We start from the raw sequence: 7,217 nt of genomic DNA on the forward strand, positions 1-7,217 counted from the left end.
TGCTCAATATATTTATTGATTGATTGATTGATTGATTGGTTGGTTGGTTGGTTGGTTGGTTGGTTGGTTGGTTGGTTGGTTGGTTGAGTGAGTGATTGATTGATTGATTTAGAAGCAAAAAATGTTGAAATTTCCACCCAGTGAATCATTTTTTCTCTAGAGATCATGATAATGAATTGACAGCTGTGTGAACTGTGTATGGTAGGATATCTGTCTTTAAATTAAAATTGTAATCCTACTAATAGTCCACATTTTTACTGAATGTATCTGTAATCTGATTATGTCTTTCGTTGTAAATCTGTTAACTATAATGAAATACAGTTACCTTTTTTATATGCAGATTTCATAATCTGCATACAAAAAAAGAGCTGTATCATTTGTATTACTCGAGCATAAAAAACAAAATTTGAAACTGTAGTAAGTAATAGCTTATATATGTTTTAGTCTTAAAGGGGTGAGCCAGTAATTTAGTTTTGTCTGTATATGTAGAAAGATCTATCCCCTCAACGCTGACAGAGCTGGAGAAACTCTAACTCAACATATTATCAGTCTGTTATAGGGGGAAAGAAATGCTCTGGCTTGTTTGTAGGTTATTTCTTTAAACTAATCCGTCTTTGGTTACACTAAACCCATAATACAGTGTGTGCTTCCCTGCAAAATAGTGTCAATGAGGAGATTTGTTTTAATGGAACCTTTGCACATTTTAAAAAAAAACACATCAGACACACATTATTGTTCCAATCAGACAATTTGTACATATGTCTTAATTCATGTCTAGAGGGCATCTTTAATGACTGTAGAACCCAGAAGAGGCAGCGGATGCAAGCTTTGCTTCATTCAGTTATCTCAAGTCAATGATCTCATTATCTTGTGATCAATCTTGAGATAATGAGATTTAAAAAAAAAAGAATTGTTTGAATCGAGGCTGCATGTAACATGTAAGTCTGTCTGCTGTTGAGCTTTTTAACGAAAACAGCTGCCTGTTTTGTCTAAAGACAAGGTTAATGATATAAAAGAGTTAAGTTGTGGACCAGAAGAGTAATATCGTGAGCTAAGAGGTGCTAAAATGCTCCATACAGCTGATAAACATAATGATTAGTGAAACTTTAAAGGAGCAACATGTAGCAATTGCATGTAGTAAAATGAGTAAAGCGGTCCAAATAGTGAGTTGGAGCCATAGAGGTTGAAATCATATTTAACAACATACAATCTGTCTCTCCGCCCCAGACTTGGGGAAGCTTTGCAGGAGCTCTGCAGGAGTGCAGGACACGCAACATTATAAACTGAAAATAACAAGTGATGACAAGTCCTCCTCTGTCAGTTGATCAGCTGTTTATAACTGTCAGTTGTCTGTCAATGTAAAGTTCAGCCTGTTATCCTAAAAACAAGAGCCCACTGCTCTGAAATAACACACTCTGGACTTTGAGTTCAGTGGCTGCCTGTCTCACTGCCTGCCCAACATTTTGCTCCATTTAATCGTTATAAACATCTACACCTTCTACAAGGTTATTAGTGATTTCTTACGACTCATAAGCAGACACTAGATCATTCGGCCAACATTCATCAGCAGTTGTTCTGGCCCGGAATCCAAGTCTCCTAAATCACAGAAATGCTGTTGACTTACATGCACACCATCACACCACACACACCCAGTTCAGACAGTGTGCATGTGCACGTGGCTCCAAGCTAAGCATCTACAGTGAAGATTCAGGAGACTTGGATTGCACCAGATGAGCAGTGTAGAGGCTTTTTTTATGTCTGAAAACTGGTCACCATTCACTTCCATTGTTTGGGAGATTCTGCAACACCGTGTTCATGTTAAACTCCAGCAGAGTTTTCTGGACTAAAAAACTAAACCCAATTTACAGTCGGCATGAGGGTGAGTAGATAATGACTGAATTTTCATTTTTCTGTGAACTATCCCTCTAAGAGATGCAGCTGCTAGAGGACGAATGGTCTCCGAATGGCATAGAGTCATTTCTTACCTTTTCTGACTGTTGTGGATCTCCAAAAAACACAATGGGAGACACACCTCTCACAACAGGTCAGTGGGAAGTTAAACTGAGCTTCTCAAACTATCTCTCAAACTGTGTGAGGTATAAAGTTATACAATTTAAGATTTTGTTTGTAATGTCTCAGATATGTGCTGGCATGGCTGTGGAGAGACTGGCAGCCTTATGCCTCAACCATGGGACTGCTCAGAGGTGAAGTTCAGACTTACAACACCTGATTGGCTTTTACTCAGTAAAACACAGAATACTAATTAACTGTAAGGTGAGGAGACTGAGTTGGTTTAATATAGGCTTCTGTAGATATCTCTGTATACATGATATACAGTTGCAGGTTGAGTCTCTTGTGTGTTTGTGTAACATACGCTCTCGTGATGTAATCACATTGATCAGGAGCTCCTGGGGGTGTGTTGCTGAGCTCTGTCTCTCTCCTGCGATGCTCTGACTGACAGAGTGTTAACAATCAGGGAATAAATAAACTACTGTGCTGTTGCTGTGAGGAAAAGGCTGAGGTCTGCTGACGTCAACACTCCCACTGCCCCACTTTACCCCTGGACAGCAAGCATGTGTGTTAGTGCTCTGTGTTCTGCCACACACTCACACACCCCACTACCTTCATACACAGGCATTTCCCCCAGGAATAACACTCCAAATTTCAGCATAAAATGTCCTTGATGTACAGAACCATAATTCACACTTAAACTATAAATTGTATTCTTTGCTTTGTGTCCTCTCTCTTAGTGGTTTGAAGACAGTCTTCTCATCCTGAGGACATTTTCCTCTGCACGTTTCTGCAGGGAGGAGCAGCATGACCTGTTGTGTAACTGTCCTGACTGTGCAGCAGCACGCAGGTGTTGTCCCACAGCACCACCCAGTGGTCACACTGTGACACTGCTGTCCTACACTTCAGTGTGTTGTGTGGACTGGTATTAGATCTTAAAGCTGCAGGCCTTTGTGTGAAAACAAACAAGAAAGAAAGAACAGACATAATACATGTTATTATGTAATGTCTTATATCAATCTTTCAATCAATCTTTTTTATTTATTTATATTGAATAAATATCATGTAATGTCTCTCCTTCCTCTGTTTTCATTTATTCTTCTTGCCATGTTTTTCTTGTTTTCCTGTTTTGATCTCTTTTACAGTTCTCTAATTTTCACTGTTTTTAGTGTCTTTTGCTTTGTCTGTCAAAGCACTTTGCTTTTTAAGCATGCTATATAAGTGAAGTTATTATTACATCATTAATATAATATATGACATGACAACAATAATGATAATAGAAAAATAATTTACTGCTATCGTTTAGGGTTTGACATTACATCCTTCAAGAGATACCTCCATCTGCTCTAAAGCTGCATTAAATTATTTATTTGTTTGTTTTTATGTTACTTGGTGGCAGCAGAACACAGCTTACAATACACTAATACACTAATACAACCTATCTGGAGAACTGGGAGAAATTATGTCATACTAAAAAAAATACTTATTAATGCCATGACTTTTTGGTGAGACTTTAATATATGAAATATATCTAATGTAGATAATGTTTTGATTTGCTTTCATTTTTTATTTTCTGAACTTGCTCTGTGTCAAAACACAGCCTTGTGCCAGACAAGAATTCACAACTAACAGTGTTTAAAGCCTTCAAAATCTAAAACCAGCAATACCTACTGATCACAAAAGTTTAAAAATGTGCTATTATAATCAGCGTTTTTTGAATGTTTTTTTTTTTTGTTGCTTCTCAGATTTCTGTTAACTTTGTCCAGTTGAAAACATGATTTGGTCAACCAGCTGTTAGAAAACTTGCATTTTTATATATTGTGGCTGTTTTATCCTAAACAAAAAGTTGGATAATGTTCCACAAACATCTCTGCCCAAGGAGGAAGTAAACAAACTGGTGTTACCTATACTTGGATTATTCTCCTTTAATATATTAAATAAATATTGTTCCCACATATTATTACTTTCAGTCATAAGTAAGAAACTAAAATGTGTCTTTGCACTTCTTTATTCACTATGTGCATGGTAACAACAATGAACCCAGACATTAATTAGTGGTTTCCTTATGCAGAAAATATAGAATGTTAACTTTTCTTTTTAAACTCAAGCTCATGAACAAGCTCTCCTCAGGGACATGGAGCAGCCAGCCGGAGGGGAAAATGTGCTGGCAAGGAGGGGTCCTGGAGCAAACGGCCTGGGGAGAAAAGAGCGCCTGTCATGTATCACAATATCATGCTGTTGTTTTGAGAATCAATATAGTATCAAAAACATAATATCATGATGCTCAGGTGTATCAGTATTTTCCTAAAGCCCTAGTTTTATGTTTGTTGTTAGTTTTATTCATTGTTTGTCTAGATATTCCTTCCTTTGTTAAGCAGAAATGAACATCTAGATTAACAGCTGTAATTATGCACATTTAAAATATAAAATGCAAGTAGCTTTTCACACTTGACACTCAAAAGTTAAAGTAACCTGCAATAAACTGAGTCCACTCTGGGTCTTCGTTTATATCCTTCTTTATTTTAAAGTGTATTTTAAAATTGTAGTCCTGATAAATAATCCCTGCTTTTACTAAATGTAAGTGTAATCTGTTGCTCCCAAAGAAATGGATTTTTTAACAAATTTGCTGCTAGAAAATACAAAAAGAATATTCAAGCCCACCCCATACATATCCCATTTATACTCAAAAGAATAATGACAATAAAAGCAACATATACAAGTACTTATTAATTTATTTACACAATTTTAAAATACACAAATACAGTGGCATTACAAATGAGGAGCAAAAAGTCTTAAGGTGGGAGTGGAAAGAAAGATTTCCCATGAGTCCACAGTAAGAGATGTATTGTGGGACATGAGCGCAACCATCTCCACTGCACAGTTAAAAGCAAAAATCAGACAGGAGGTGACAAAATAAGAAATAACTGAGAGAAGCAAGACGTGACAGACTGAAAGAAACTATTCTCCCATGTTAAGTGTACTTGCATTTATCATAGCCATCATCAGTGATACAAAAATCACTTTTTTTTTGTTTTTCAAGCCCACAGGTGAAGTATATTTAAAAAAAAAAAAAAACTCTAATGGAGTGAGGCATTCCCAGTCCCTCCATACACTGTCATCAGTGTTTGAAACCGTACAGCGGCTCGTGTGGACATGGTCAACAGAGCAGGCACATCCTATACACAACAACAGAACAAACATGTACAAATTACCACTACAACCCCGTCCCCCTTTAACTACAGAAAATGGCCTACAATACTTTGCAACCAGTCTACCACATAGAGAATTTTCTACTTCAAAATCTGCGGGGGTTCACCGGGTCAGCTCGGCTGACCGCTCAGGTCGGGTCTCCTCTTGGTGGAAGGACGCGAGCCGCTGAAAAGATCTGCACGAGGCTCGTAGCTCCAGTACTGCTTGGACTCGGCTGAGATCTTCTCTCTTAAGACGACACTCAGTCCACAGCTCTCAAAAACCTCCTTCCTTTCCTTTAGCCTCAAGTTAAAGCACACCACCCATTTTCTACCGGGACACTGATGCCCATCTGACCTTGTAATGGAGATGTCTCAAGTTGGTCTTAAAGAACATTGTGGACTTTTTTTCTCCTTGTGTATCTGACTTAACAGTTTTTAAAACTTTTTAAAAAAGAACTAAAAGGTCTGTAGAGTGGCATCAGGAAACCACTAGCAATTTTATATTGTTCTCCATAAAAGGACAGAAAAATAGATTTCACAGGCTCAAAGTATCTCCATGACTGATGAACTTATCTTAATGTGTAAAACTGATGGACTGTGTCTTTTATTTTGTCAGCCATCTAAAGTGACTGGCTTCACTAAAGTTTATGTAGTTTAGTTGCATGCATGTTGTAAAAGATAGTGGAACAGCATATTGTCAAAATTGCTGTAAGACATCAGGACATGGCCCCATTCCAAACAAACTCACCATAAAGTCTCGCTCATTAAGATGTTATTTCCCTAATATATTTCTGCAAATGGACAATAAAATGATCATTATTATGCATATGCATGCTTGTTAAATTCTGAACCAATATGATATTCAAAATAACAATTTGGCCAATTTGTGGTTTATTTTGCTTTTGTTATTTATTACCCTTGTTTTGCAAGGGCAACAAAAAATATCTCCATTATAAAATTTGCAGCTTCTTGCATGATACCACAGTTGTCCAGCTGTTGTCTTCTGTACTTAAACCAGGGCTAAAAGCAGTCTTAGACCCTTCTTAGCCAAGGGCTAAAAAAAAAAAATCTCTCTTTCCAAACTGGGCTAAGCCAATTTCAGCCTAGGGCTTGCAGGCCCTCCTCTGGAACAGTGTCAGCCCCTGAAAAAAAAAGGTGCTAGTGTGAAACAGGCTAAAGGCTGTTAAAGCAGATGCTTAATCCAGGGCCAGTAGAAGTGCAGTGTGAATCGTACAGCCCCAGTCCAAGGTTTACACTGGGCTCACAATGTGTGTGTGTGTGTGTGAAAAAAGGCTAAGTTATCCTAGGATCAACTCTTAGCCCTGGGATATGAATATGCAGTGTGAAAAGCACAAAAAACTGTGAAGTAGTGCAGTGTGAATGATGAAAACTTAACAGCAATAAGAATTACATGGGAAGAGACATTGTTCAAGTGCCTTTGAGGTTGATTTTTACAGTACTACTGGGATAGTATTAAAGAAGTATATTTTTGCAACAACCTGAAATTTTGGTCAGTCTGTCTTGGTGGACAGATGAGTGTTCAAAGTGGTCTGGGTAGAAAACGGACAAAGGTATGCTTTAAAAAAGTAAACTGCATTTTGACCTAAAACAGAAGCAGATGGTAAGATGGTCTAGAGTGAGGTTTAGGAGGCAAAGGAGTTAAAAACTTAAAAAAAAAAAAAAAGAAAAAAAAGAGAGATAAAACCCTCAACATGTTCATCATCCCCACCCATTTGAGCTCACATAAGCCTACGACAGAACCACACAAACACACACACAAAACCACATCACTATGCACCGGGTTAAAAACGTCTCATCCGTTCAATGTGGACACATCGACCTCCCGACAAGTTCACCGTTCCCATTCACAGCTTTCCCAAGCAGCACACTGCAGTCAAGACCTGAAGACTGAAAGAAAGTGTGCTGCTGTGGGTTTTTGGATTTACTACAACATCCTGGTTCCAACGCACCTGAGGAGGACAAAAAAAACAAACAAAACCAAACTTATACTATGGG

This window comes from Lutjanus erythropterus, chromosome 19 (assembly GCF_056507025.1).
Source record: "Lutjanus erythropterus isolate fLutEry1 chromosome 19, fLutEry1.hap2, whole genome shotgun sequence".
Classification (NCBI taxonomy): domain Eukaryota; kingdom Metazoa; phylum Chordata; class Actinopteri; order Lutjaniformes; family Lutjanidae; genus Lutjanus; species Lutjanus erythropterus.